Genomic DNA, 15,229 nt, shown 5'->3' on the forward strand with positions numbered 1-15,229 from the left:
AAAAAAAAAACAGGGTTATGTTGGTAAGAAAGATGATGAGAATGGCCATTGAGATGGCAATTAACAGTTGTATGCTATACATGGAAAAATATTAATGGTAATAAAAATACATGCTGATCACAATAACTATGTGACATAAAGTAACAAGACCCTCTGTGACATAAGAACATTTTTAAAGTTACTAGGATTTGTTTCTGCAGCAAAGGTTCTACGAAAGTGCTCTACACTGAAGTTAATTACTTGGTGAAACTATGCTACGTGCGCCTTTAATTGAAAAGGATGGAAGATTTTTAGGAAACAAGAGATTCACTTCTAAACAACAAATTATTCCTCTGTCAAAATGTCTCTGATAAATCAGAATGTACATTAATAATGCCTTTGTTTTACATTTATTTCTTCTGGGTAAATGTTAAATTAATAAGTTGGTGCCTATTATAGAATAAAAGCTTACAAATGCCTGTTGTGATGAAAAAGATTTTAATTGCAGTGTGTGCCTTTATTAGTTACACCAAGAAACTGTACATAAATGGCTCAGTTTGGTTCAAGTTTTTACCATAAAGATGTTCTATATATAGAATGTGATATTCTGGACTGTGTTTGGTTAATGAAAAATATAGTTTATTATATTGAAGGGGGCTATTTAAAGAGTTCTTAGAATTATGTTAACTAAGACTAAAATTTAAGTGGATTGCTCTGTCATTAGGTGCTAGAAAGGTGGATGAAGTAGGACAATGTACATATGAAGCTTTTAGATAAACAAAGTTTTACATGAATAGGTAACCAGGCAGCCCTTTGGAAAACATGCCCAAGGTCCCCAGCTGATAGTATTTTGTGAGCCTTGTATTCAGGCCAAAAATCTTTGAAAGTCCTTAGGGAGCTACAGTACCTAAGTTTCAGCTAATTTAGCATCATTTAAATGGGGACATGCTATGTATCTTAGGGTCTGGATTTCTTTATTTCCAATTATTTAATGGATTTATTGAAGAACAGTTCTATTTTTAAAATCTTATTAAAAAGGCCCATGTGATTTTTCTTCATTTTTGTACTGAAAATATATGCCACTGCTTTGAATTAAATTCATTTCAAATCTACAAATATCTGCTGAGTTCTTACCATTTGTAAACCCTGTGTTAAGTGAGCTGGAAGAGTAAAGGAGCTAAAAACATACTTTTAAAATGTCAAGACACCTAGAACTGAGTTGTGAGTATCCTCAAAAAATCTTTCTCTGAGATGTTTTGTCAATTGAAGATTTTGGTGTTGGGGGGTGGCGGGTAATATGCCTCTGGATAGAAAATAAAACAGATGAAAGCAGGTAGAATAAAGGACGGCATTGTAAGGAGATTTACACGGTTTCATACACATCTATATTACTCAAAAACTTTGCTTAAAAATGAACATGTGTTTCTTTGTAATAAAGTAATAAACATTTATTTTCACCTTAATATCATTTAACACTAATGATAATTGATTTACACTCATCAGTGTCATAGAAGTTATAATATGTATGTTGTAGGCAGCCTTCAAGATGGCTCCAATGATCCCTGCCTCCTTGTCATATTCTCACCCTTGTGTATTTCCCTCCCACATCATACCAGGGTGGGTCCATACAGCCAACCAAATATGGCAGAAGGGAAGTATATCACTTCTGAAATCAGGATATGCAAGACTGAGGCTTCCCTTTTGGGACTATCTCTCTTTTTCTCTCTCTCATTACTTGGTGTGAGGGAAGCCAACTGCCATATCAAGAGCACACTTAGGCAGCCCTACAGAGAAGTAGAGGTTCACATGATGAGGAACTAAGGTCCGCCAGCCACCATAGATCTTGAAAGTAGATCCTCCAGCCCCACCTAAACATTCAGATGACTGGACCCAGCCAACCTCTTGAGTGCAACCTCATGTAAGAGCCACCTGAGTCAGAACTACCAGCAAAGCTCAGGAACCATATGAGATAATAAATGTTTGTTGTTTTAAGCTGCTTAGTTTGGGGTAATTTTCATGCAGCGATAGGTAACTAATACAATGTTCAATGTCATCCCCTGACTATCAGCCATACCAGGGTTAGGCTCAGTTATTGGAGAGTTTATTCAACAAATAGTCATTAAGCACCTGCTATTTTTTAGCTTAACTTGCTCAGATTTTCTACCTTAAAATTTTGTTCTAAGAAGCCCATTATCCCTCAAAGCCAAGGATTTTTAGTGTACATTTTCCATCTCAGCTATTAACAAGAGCTAAGAAATTACTAAAGTAAATGATTTTATGTATGCAACTTGTAATTTGCTATCTTTCAAATAACTTTCTCTGTTTTCTAGATAGATAGGTTTGGAATACTTATTTTAACCAATTTTTATTTGTTATATAATTCTAGCTAATATAACAAACTCCCAAATTTCAGTGGCTTAAATCTATCAAACTATTTCTTACTTGAGTAGGTCCAAAGTGGATACTCTGGTAAGTAGGGAGCATTCTGTGTGGTTCTTCAAGTATTCTGGATTCTTGTATTTCATGGATCCTTTACTGGTCATTTGCATCTGGCCAGTAGACCAGAGAAGAAAGAGTGTGGAGGATCAAGTAGGATGTTTTTATGCACCAGACCTTCAAGTGGGAGACATCCCTCCAACCACACTCTACTGGTTGGATCTTTCTATTCTTCCCAATCCTAGAAATCTTCATCAAGCCGAAAGCTCAGAAAATGGACTCATTCCTAATCTTTCAGGCCAGACTGTTGAGACGTGAAAAATAGATTCTCTCATTCAATTGCCTGTTTTAAAAATCAAAAGCAGGCTATTAATTTTGTCCCTTGTTTTTGTGCTATGCCAAGTTGAATCTCTTTTTGTTTTGTTGTTGCTGCTGTTTATTTTTAAATCCAAATAGCTTCCCCCAAAGCTTAGCAGAACTGATGGGAATACTAAATTTTTGACACAATTTTTTAAAACTAGGTAAGACAAATACAGTAATAATAATTCCTTTGAAATTTAATTTACACAAAGTATTTTTAATTTGTATTTAAAATACGCATGAACTTGGAAAATTTAGGTTAAATAGTGTATACAAAAATGAATAATCTTCCTCCATATAGCCATTTACATATAAAATCAATCACTTCATATATAAATCTAAATTATATGAATATTTACTTTATGAACATTTCTGTGATTTACACTGATAGTTTAAATCATAATTGTATTATCAGTAATTACTCATATATATGCATTCACATATATATACCTAATACACATATTTTTATACTGCACACACTCTCACACTGATCCATAGGCAATATGTTTCATGTGATTCCATCATTATTCTGTTATATAGTGAAGGGCCACCAGAGCAAAGACCAAAGATTATAAAATTTTCATAATTTCTTGGCATGGATATTAAAGTTACCCTGGAGTATATTAAATTAGTCATTCTACTATAGAAAACCTTCTAAACTTTTTCCCCTTGAAATAAAACATATTTTTTGATGTAAAAGAGGCAGGAAATAATCAAATCTCTCATTTCTGGGCCAACTTTGTAGTTTCATAGTCTCATTTCAAATATACTACAGAGGAAGGGAAAATTGATAAATCATGAAATAGAAAATTACACAGAACTATGAAGCTTACATATTTTTTCTTCTAAAAAAATAATTTAAGTGCTTTAGAATGATTATGGTTTACATGAAAAAGGAAGCAAAACAGCCCAAAAATCTGGATAAGCATTCAATAATGATATGAAAGGTGACCTAATTCAGAACTGTAAAATGACACCCAATGGAATATTTATATTAATACAATGAACAAAAATATGGCATTGAAAATTTTGCATTGAGACAGAACTTTTCAAATCACCCTGAAAAATAACTAGATCTGTTTATTTCTTTCATTGTGAGGACTAGGCTTCATTAAATTCTGAACAAAATTCTTACTGTGGGGGTAATTTATTCTTTTTTTTGTCTTAGAAATTTAATAATGTCTATAAATCCCCATAATCCAGTAGGCTGAGAACTAGATAGAAAAATATGAAAGAACCTGAGATTCAGTACTTCCTACTTTTATGTATTTTGCTTAAGGTCCTATAGGAAGCAAGTCTATGCCTCTTTTATCCACATAAAACAAAGTATAACAACAACAGCCTTCTACCTCCAACACCTAGAACTTCAAGATAAAATAAAACCTTTATCTTAAATACATAGCCGAAATGCACAAAAAATGGGTTTTCCTGCATGCTGGGAATAAAATGAAAGCTAACATCTGAGTGGTCACCTCGTGAGCTGATGTTGTAGCTGCTGCAGTCTAGGATTTATAATTCAAAATGATAAAATATTCAGAGATACCATCCCCCATGAATAAGATTCAGAAGGCATAGTAAACAGCAGATTTACAGCAGACCCCAATAACATAAATAATAGAAACAATCTGATACTGTATACAAAATGAATATTTTAAAAAATGATTAAAAACATGAAAGGAATAATTGAAACTTATATACGAACAAAAAAGCATCATAAAAGAAAACGTGGCAGACTTGAAAAAAGAATCAAATGATAGACACTGATAAAATAAAATTGAATAAACTGGAAGATAGATATATTTATTTTTAAAAAGAAATAAGAACTTGACCCAAGGATTGCAAAGACAGAGATGAAGAGTTGGAAAATGTAAATGATGTTAAGAGACATGGAACATAGAATGAGAAGATACAACATATTTGTAAATTCCAGATGAAGAGAACAAAAGAGAACAGGAGAAAGACAATATTTAAAGATTCAATTCCTGAAATTTTTTCCTAAATTGATGAAGACTTGAATCTTCAAATTGAAGAAATATTTTGAGTTCCAAGCATGATAAATAAATATAACTCCATGTCTAAATAAATAGTAGTAAAATTATAGCATATCATAGATAAATAAAATATCTTTTAAAAAAAGGAAAAAATCCATCACGTACAAAGGAATTATGATTCCATTAACAGTGGACTCCTGGAGAAGAAGTGAAGTCAGAAGAAAATTAAATAACAAGTTTGTTGTACTGAGTGAAAATAACTACAACTAAACATAAAATAAACTGTTTTTCAGAAAGAAAGTTTAAAGGCATATTGAGACAAAAACTATAAGGGAGTTTATCATTTACAAGAATGTCTCTGAATAAAACTCTTTAAAAATGCACTTTAAGAAGGAAATTGAACCCAGAAGGACGCTGTAGAATGGAAGGAGCAATGGAGTGAAATGAAACTAGTAACAGGTGAATAATTTGAAACAATATTTGGCTGTATATTTTTGAAATGATTAATTTTTGAGTATAAAAATGAGGTGGAAGTAAAATACTGGAGAACTGTTACCTGTAGGAGATGCATTGGAGTAAAGCTGCTCCAAGTATACTTTCCTGGCTAGGAGGAAAGTTAGAATTTCTAAGAATTTCTAAGTTAGAATTTCTAAGAACCTCAGAAAGTTAGAATTTCTGAGCTTGTGTTAAGAATGATGTGCATATTACATTTGAAGATTGATCTTTAATAAAGTAGAAAGAGATTATAAAGCTTCCACCTGATGGGGAGAAAAAAGAATAAGGAAAACTTGATCACTGTAATAGAAGGCAGGCAAGGAAAAAAAACAGTGCAAAATAGGTTGAATAAAATAAGATTTTTTTATGGTTCTCTATTTCCAAAAATTAAGTTCAGAATTCTTATCATGGAATGTATATATATGAGACTGTTTAACATTACTTCCTCAAGATATTATCAAATGGAGAAGCACCGACTAACATTATAATATATTTTAAATAATTGAGCTAAGACTAAACTATAAACTTGGAGGAATATTAAATAATGTTGTCACCAAACAATCTAAAAATTAAAATTAAAATGGATTAAGCGCTCAGATAACTAGATATTGTTTTGGGTGGTGGTCTGCTGGCCTCTTCTCTAACAGAGACTATCTGGCACGATTAAACAAGCACAAAAGGTTTTGGAATGCCCAGTTGTACTTGAACAGATGTGGTGGCTGAATGCAATAGTTCCTTCTGATGTGCATCCTGCTTCCATTTTCTACCCAAGTTTGCTAATGTGAGGAGTCATCATTTTATATATTTAATGATATGAGAAAATAAAAAATAAAAGAAAGATGTGCTAGCATTATTTCCCACTGTTGCTCCCATTGATTTGGATACCCACATAGGATTGGTTCCAGTCACATGGTGATGCTTGTGTTTTGGTCCCTGTCATCTTGACATCACATACCCAGTCACCTGGGTGCTCATTCTGCCCCTCCCATCAGCTGTCCAGAGCATGAATTAACTCTGCCCTCCCATGCCAGTACTTTAAATGGCAAAATTTCCCAGTGGTCCTTTGACAAGAAATGTATCTTTCCTGTGTTCTGTTCCACATGGGCTCTCTCTTTTCAGCTTTCCAATGTAATAGCAATAGAATCATCAAAAGTGTGAGTGGAACTGGATTTCTTTGACCATCCTCTAGTTAGGTGGCATATGGATTTTAATTGTAGCCTTATTGGGAATCTAAGACGTGTTCAAGGTAGATCTCTAACCAGTTGTGAAACTTATGGGGAACCATTAACCTTGTTGAGCCTTAGTTTCCTCATTTATAAGATGGGAAAATGGTACCTGAACTGCCCACCTCAAAGGATTATTGTGAGCAGTATATGAGATCAAATATGTCACAATAATTTAAAATCTGTAAACCTCTATAAGTTACTTTTTAAAATCTTATTCAAATGATTGAGTTTACTAGAGTCGATTTTAAATATGAGGACTACTTGGGCTCAATGTTTTTAAGTGGATAATCCTTTCAAAACACATAAGTAGACAGTTATCCACATTTTCTTTTAATGTTTTGAAACTCATCTTGAAATAAATTAGATAGCTCTTACTGAGAAATCCAATTACAGTCATCCTTCAGTATTTGGCGGGGGAAGGATTAGTTATAGGACCTTCCACCCCCACACATGCCCCCATCTACCGCACCACCTCCCCGCTGATACCAAAACCTAAGATGCTCAAGTCTCTTATATAAAATCGTGCAGTGCAAGATGGATCTGCAGTTGGTTGAATCCCCAGATGTGGAACCTGGGGATACAGAGGGTCGGCTGTACCTCTGAGTAATATATATCAATGTACTCCCTGATATCTAATCACCCAGGTTAAACATAAAAAAAAAAAAATCATCTGGAGAAAGTGGGAAATTTAGCCACATCCATTTATTCTATTCAAGAAATAGTAGTCATCTTTTACAACAATGTTCAGGGTATGAAATCAGCCTTCAGAAATATTCTATGAACTGACTAAATGACATGATAATTGAAAACTTAGAAGTCTTTTTATTCACTATGCTACAAGTCCAGCAAGAGAACCAACTGGAGAGGTAAATATAAAGAATTTGGGTCTAATGTAAGAAATATTTCTCCTTTAAAAAAGGAATGATTCCCACTTGCTCTCAGTGATCGATTCCTGTAGTAACAGTGACATTACTCAACCATAAAATGTTCTCAGTGCAACTCAAAATGTACCTAAAAAGTAGATTCAATAGATTTAGTAACTTGTAGGAAAAAAAATATTAGAGACCAGGTTAGTCTCAGAATATGGCTACACATACACACACACACACGCATACACAGAGTTATTCCCTATTTATTTTTCTCAAATAATAAAATCTAAGTGGTTTCTATACACATTTAAAAAATATTCTTTAATAGGTATTGGAAAAGAAACATGTCAACATCACTAACTAGGACTGGTTAGCTTCCCCAGAAGAAGCGGAAGCAGTGTGACATTTGTTGGTATCTCACGAGTACGTAACAATACATCTCTGTGTATGCCCTCTCTTAATATGAAATCAGTGTGCATTCTGCTGACCAGTCGACAACACCTGCTCTGCAAACCTATCCTTGGACACCATGAAAGTACAAAATTGATAGAACTTCAAGGAGCCGTAGAGGGCAGCTATATTTACTCTAAACTAAATGCAACTCTTGCTTTCTTACTGCTTCCGTATGGTCCTTTGACAGGTCTCAGGACAGGGAAAATCTTACATCCATGTGCCAAATTTAGGTTAAAAAAAATCCAGTCATAGTACTTCTATAAGTTTTTACAATGCACTTATCTAGTCCACTGGTGCTTCTTTCCATAAAATGGTTCTGAAATAAATATTTCAAAATGTCAGAGGAAAGGCAAAATACCCTCTGAACAGATGAAAAGTCTCAACTTTGAAATGTATCTTCATTACGTGGGAGACAAATCTTTCAAGGTATGCCTGGGTAATAAAACACTATATCAGGGTTTCCCTGGTGGCACAGTGGTTAAGAATCTGCCTGCCAATGCAGGGAACACGAGTTCAAGCCCTGGTCTGGGAAGATCCCACATGCCACGGAGCAACTGGGCCCGTGAGCCACAACTGCTGAGCCTGCGCGTCTGGAGCCTGTGCTCCGCAACAAGAGAGGCCGCGACAGTGAGAGGCCCGCGCACCGCGATGAAGAGTGGCCCCCGCTCGCTGCAGCTGGAGAAAGCCCTCACGCAGAAACGAAGACCCAACACAGCCAAAAATAAATAAATAAATTTATAAAAAAAAACAAAAAAAACACTATATCAACATCGTAGGTAAGTACCAACATCTTGGTAACTTATTTGAGGAACACCAGGGGTTTAGTGGAATTCTCAGGCGCTTAGAATTTTAAAAGCAGAAAATTAATTGCCATTGATCCTTCAATTGAGATTTATGAAAATCATGCAGAGTGAGAGTGAAGTCGGTTTTGTTGGTTTAAGCTGAACCTGTGATATTTTCACGCAACCCGTTGCACTGGCACTCCTTTTGCATGTTTCACTTTCCCATTTTGAAACACAGCAAACATTTCTAAGTCAGATTTTTCTAGTTGTTTTCTGAAAAGGTTTATGATCACAGCTGCAGTAGTTATGGGTTGGTTTATAGTACATTGCCCATAGATGGGCCCATATGTCCAACAGAGTTTGTTTGATACCATACCTTCCACAGACATGGGGCAGTTCTTGAGGTGTGCCTATAAACCTGCTGTTAAATGGACCAGCTGTACTCATAAACTTACATTAGCAGCCTCAATCCACCCGCCTTACCAAAGTCATTGGCAATAAATCTATGTTCAGCCTATATATACACTTTTAAGTATTTTTTTACACTTCTGAAAAGAAAATATAAAATATATCCAAGTCTTCTGTGATCCTGACTGAAATAAGAGCTGATTTCTTTGGGGGTGTATGAACAATGTCTTTAAGGGCCTCATTTTCTATTTCTTTACAAGATGTTCATCCTTGTCCTTGACAGCCTTTTTTTCCCCCCAGCTTAAAAAAATAAGAAATGGTAAACTTTGTTCTTTTTTTTTCCCTGAAATTCTTTGATAAGATCTTTGAGAGCTTAGGTATGGTATGATCTTTGATCATTATCTCATTCATTCAGTGTGGAAGCTTGCTCTGGAACCACGATGGAGCAAATGTGAACACAATGACCTACACCGATTCAGCTGGGAAAGTGTACTTCTTCAGTGTGGTAACCGAGACCACAGCACCAGCACAGGATGGGACCTTTCTCACTCTCTTCATTTGCCATCAAAGGCTAGTCCCGTAAGGAAGGGCACCATTAGAGGAAGCAAATTTTCTATCAGAAATAGAGTTCTGCCTGATTTTGTTTCTTAATCAAATGTGTTTTAAGGCATTGTACTTTCATGAATTTTTTTTTATTACTTGTTTTAGCTCTTTTGTTGGGTATTTGTTATGGCTTCATATTAGAAAAAGCTTTGCATTTGAAGTCAGGAATTTTAAGTAGAAACCCCAGGTCTACAACTTATTAAACAGTGTTTTGAGGCAGATTATTGCATCTCTCTGGGTTTCTGCTTCCACAAAATGTAGAAAACACCACGTGGGGGATAGTGCAAACTTAACATTTGCTAAATCTCAAATCTCAGCTTCTACTCCCATTCAGTCACAGCACCATTTCAATTTTTCTACCTGTTTCCAGAAACTGTCACTTTTTTCCCACTCCTATCTCCCACTCTAGCTGCCTATAACTGTAAATTTTTTTTATCAGGACTATTGCAATAGCATCTCATCTAGAATCCCACTTCCCAGTTTCTCCCCTTCCAGACCATCTCTCTATGAGAGTCTCATGATCTAGTCATTCTCTTGCTTAAATCACCTCAATTCCAAATGTATGTGCATATTTTAATTTTTCTCCTTAAATTACAAGACATTTCTGCCAATTTTAATGAGTCAAAGATAAATACTTTGTTAAAACCAAGTTTGGAAACAGTTTTTAATTTCTTTGAGCATACAAACTGACTTTCCCACTGAAGCAAATTTTAAAAGCCTTATAAAAGTTTTCTTTGCTTAAAAGTTCTCATCTTGAAATGGCTGTGCTTTGAGAAATTAACAATAGCAGGTTTTCAACACATTTAGCACATAGAATCAAAAATAATTTTAAATAGCGTGAATGATCTTTAGATAAATATATTAGACTTTGCATTACCAATGTAAGACTATGGGACAATCGGTGGTGACAAAACTGGGAATAGTGGTGGAGGAAATTGGTACTTTAGGGTAACAATTATTCAGAAATGACCTAGGTTCATTGTCTCTCTCCCCCTTCTTTAATTTTTGTAAGTTATAAGCAAACAGGAATTTATCCACCTCAGTTCTTTGTGGCAAGAGGGTAGGCAGTCAGAAATTATTTTCCCTTCTTTCTCTGGCTCAGGACAAAATATTTCGCATGACCTTGCAAAAAGCCTTCAACGTTATTGGGTCACTCCTTTCTTGTAACAGCATTTTCCTTGGTTTTTAGATATACTACTACTTCTCCAACTTTCTTTCGTTTCTCTTACTCCTTAGGAAGCACGTACAACATATTGTGCTATTTGTAGATTGTTTAAACTAGGCCATTAATCTAACATAGTGTTTGTAATTGTATATACATATGTAATAAAGTATAAAATCATACATGAAAATGCTGAACATCTAATTTAAGGTAGTGGTGACCTCTGGGTGTGAAGGAACATGGAGAGATACAGGCATGTGATCCCATGTGAGAACTGAAGTACATGGTGAGGGGGGACCTCTGTTGGCCCTGTGTTACTTCTTAAATTGGATATGTATTTATCTTATTCTTTATACTTTTTGTATGTTTGATATATTTCACAAATTTGGGGGCTTGAATTCAATTCCTTTGTTCATTTCTCTCTTTACATTGGGGACATCTGACTGAGTAGAAATGACACATGGGACAATTTTCCATTTTAACCCCAAATCTATTTCTTTCAGTGATTAACCCAATAATTAATATATAGTATAACTCAATATATTTTGCTTGTATAGTGAATTTTATGATGTTTAGCCATGACTCATATTCATGGTTAATCATATCTTTGTCTTCAATAAACTGCAAAAGAACTAACTTGTATTTTGATATTATAAGACACTGTAACAAAATCAGTCATAAAATGGTGTGCATATTTTAAAGTTCAGGGTAAATTTCAAGTCACATTTAGAGAAGAAATGAATTATGGAGAAAAATATGGCAAGGAATAAAAGAAAAGAGAAAGGAAGAGATTTTCTTACATGCCTTAAAGTGTACATACTGAAAAAAAGAAGCCCATTTTCTTCTACTTGACCATTACATGTTGTTTCTGCTCAGTGCTGAGTCACTGGTCCTTTCCTGTTATTCTATATCTCTTACTCGGTAATCTCATTTATGCTCACCACTTCAATCACCTAAACTCAGATGACCCACCAATTTATCTCTCCAGCTGAGGCCTTTCTTTCGGTTACACGTATATCTATCCAACAACTGATTTCACATGTCTACCAACTAGTCTCAAATGTACTGCAAATTCAATACATTGATAACCAAAATCATGAGCTGCCCCTCCAAACCTTAACTGTTTCCTGTCACAGTGAATGGAACTAACATCTATTAAGTTATGTAAGCCAAAAACCTGAATTCATCCTTGAAACCTACTTTTTCTTCAACGATCTCCTTGCCACATCCAGTCCATCACAAAATTATGCTAATTTATCTCCTATATAAGCTCTGAAATCTATTCCTTTTTCTGTATGTTTTATTAACAACTCTGTAGACTAGCCTACCACCGTCTCTTGGCTGGCCTACAAAATGCCTTCTATCTGGTTTATCTACATTCACTTTGGCCTCCTCCCATCCAACTCCACATTCTGTCCAGATGCCCTCTCCCATTGCTCTGCCATCCTTACTACTCCCCAGTTAAAACTCTTCATTGGTTTGCCTTTGCTCTCAGAATAAAGATGAAATAATCAATATGGTTTACAACACCCTGACTAGTCCTGTGCCTACCTGCCTTCTCAGCTCCATCCTACACTATTATCCCCTTTGCTCTCTTATCTTAAGCCTAGTTGGCCATCATTTGTTCTTCTTAATCATCATTTTCCCCCTCTTGCTCCAAGTCTTTTGGATCTTAAATATTCTTTATTTTCCAATCTGCAAAGTCTAAACCTACTTACCTTTCAGCTTTTAGGATCCTGACCTTCTAAGTAGATCAAGTCTGTCTATTTTAAGTTCTCTACTACAATGTATACCTTCTTTCTGATACGATTAGAATTTCAATTTTACATTTATTTGGTGGTATTTTTATTGCTATCTTTTGATTAGATTTTGAACTTCATAAGGACATTGTCCTGTTTTACTCAGTGCGTGGTCAGTAGTATTAGTTTCAAGAATGACTTGTTGAATAAACATGTCTACAACGGAGATCCCCCTTTTCAAAGTGGCCATGATGAAAGTGTTCTCTCTGCAAAAAGCAGTGTAATGGGGAAGGGAAACATAGATCATGGAGTTAACAGATGTGTGTATGAAACTCCCTACTCTCCCACTTAGAAGAGTATCAATGGAACCTCCCTGTTCATCAGTTTTCTCCGCTCGAAAACAGTGCGAATCATGTCTTAAGGGCTGTTATGAGGTAAAGGACCCGGCGTAGGTAATTACTGGGTAAACAGTTTAACAAATATATTTATTCAAACAATACTTTTTAAGCACCTAATATGTGACAGGCATCATCATCATCATTTTTGCTCCTCAGTATGGATACTTATTTGTTTAAATCAATATCAGCTGCTCCACTTCTTTGACATCAAGTGTTGCCTTATAGTTAATCTTTCATGTGTGTGTCTATATTGTTTCCTCAAGAAGATTGGGGGGCAGGTATAATGCACTAAACTTGTTTTTCTCTTAAATGACTTTCACTTCTTATTGAATATTGCACATAATAATTGGCAATAAATATACATTGATTGATTGATTTAATAACTTCTAATACCAAGTGTACAGCTGACCACCTGGAAGAAATGTTTAAAAAACAACAAAAAAAGATTCATAATCGTTGCTCTTAGAGAATTTTAAAATCAAATTATATGGAGTAAATAAACACCAGCTCACATGAGAAGTATTCTAGAGTATAAGTATTACAGTGTATGTCAAGAACTTTGTCATCATAATAAGGTTTCAATATATGAAATGTAAACTTAGAACAAATTAGTAGTTGCCCATAAACACCTTTAAAAAATTCATGGCTCTAGCTCTTTTCCCTGTCCAAACCAACTTTTAGGAGACACTCTGAAAATTAGAAACATTTCCTCAAATATCCTTTACAGATTTTGTGGGAAGGATTATGGTAATGAATATGGAAAAAATTCTATTTTATTTTGAAAGAAATCCTCAAAGGAATTTATCCGATGCCAGGGTCAAGCCGTGAGTTTATACTCTACAGTCATGGCTATAGTTTAAATGCAAAAAGTTAGGGTGACTTAGCAAAACTAGAGGCATTTAAAAACAAAAAGGCCTTAATTTCAATTTTTATTTATTTAATTAAAAATATCTGTAAATGTTGCTTATGCTTTCTGGAATGAAGTAAAATGGAGACTTGATCTTTGGCTCAAGGAAATGGTTTTACCTAAGGCATCAACATCCTGGGCTATGAATTCATAAAATAAAACTTGTATTTTTCCATACAAACAATATTTACTCTTAAAATATACATTACAAAATTATAGAAGTTGTGCTAGTTCATGAGAGAAATTTTTTAAAAACACTAAAAACATAGAGAAGAAAAATATCAACTCAACTCTATGGGTTTATAATTTAAAAAAAAGGGGGAGTTGGCTAAACTCAACTCCAAGGGTAAATCAGACAGGCTGGAGTCTTTGAGATTCACCTGAGCTTATTTGCAAGAAACCTGAGAGAAAATCCCAGTAAGTGAGTCTGACCTCCAAGAAAGACTTAATCATTGAAAGGGAGTTGCTATTCCAGATTCTGAGTGCCACATGGGGTCTGATGCCAGGACCTGTTTCTCAGGCCTGTTCTTTATTGAAAGCATACCTTAGTCCAACAGAGAGTTGGGGATCCGTGAAAAGCTGTTCCAATAAAACCTAGTAAGCCCCTGGGGAATAAAAAGGATGGTGCAAGTATTCCTCCAACAGGAGGTATCACAAGAGGGAAACAAGCCATATCTCCCCTCTCCTCCAAGAAGCTCTGAGGAAGCATCTGGTATCTGGGGGTTCTCAATGTCTCAGCTGGGGTGAGAGAAAATGGTGACCAGCAAATGCCAAGTGAGCGACAACTCTCCCAAGCCTGACCTAGGGCAACAGCACAAGGGGTGTTGAGTTCTAGAACAAACTTGCAAATGCAAGAAAGATATCCCCTGGCATATAAATTTGATTGGCAAGAAATGGTGTCTTCTTTTAAATAGCATATCTTTGATTCCTAGGGAATTTAAAAACTGATTTATAAATTTGTTGGTCACGTAGTTTTTGTGACTTGCCTTCTCGTGGCTTCTTTTTCTGCTGCAATATTCATTCATTTTATTTAAAATGAAGTCTCTCTTAATCTGAGGATAATAATTTTTCTGTGATATGCTGCTTTTTTTAATAGTTTGTTATTTGTTCTTTGACTTTATTTATACTGTTTTCCACCCAAATCTACCTATGTTTACTTTTATGTGTTCAACCTTTGCCCTCCACTCCAAAATCAGCTAGATATTCATCTAGAAGTTATTATATTTAACTCTATAAACCATATGAATACAATTTTCTAATAGAATAGCTGTCTAACTCATTTTTGCATTTTTTAACCAATTAGCTTATTGCCATTACTTGCATAATCCATTACTTCCTCACTGATTTGAAATTCCATCTTTATCATATTCATTTTATACATACACATCTATTTATTTATGTATTAATATTTATCATCTATC

This window comes from Eubalaena glacialis, chromosome 12 (assembly GCF_028564815.1).
Source record: "Eubalaena glacialis isolate mEubGla1 chromosome 12, mEubGla1.1.hap2.+ XY, whole genome shotgun sequence".
Lineage (NCBI taxonomy): Eukaryota > Metazoa > Chordata > Mammalia > Artiodactyla > Balaenidae > Eubalaena > Eubalaena glacialis.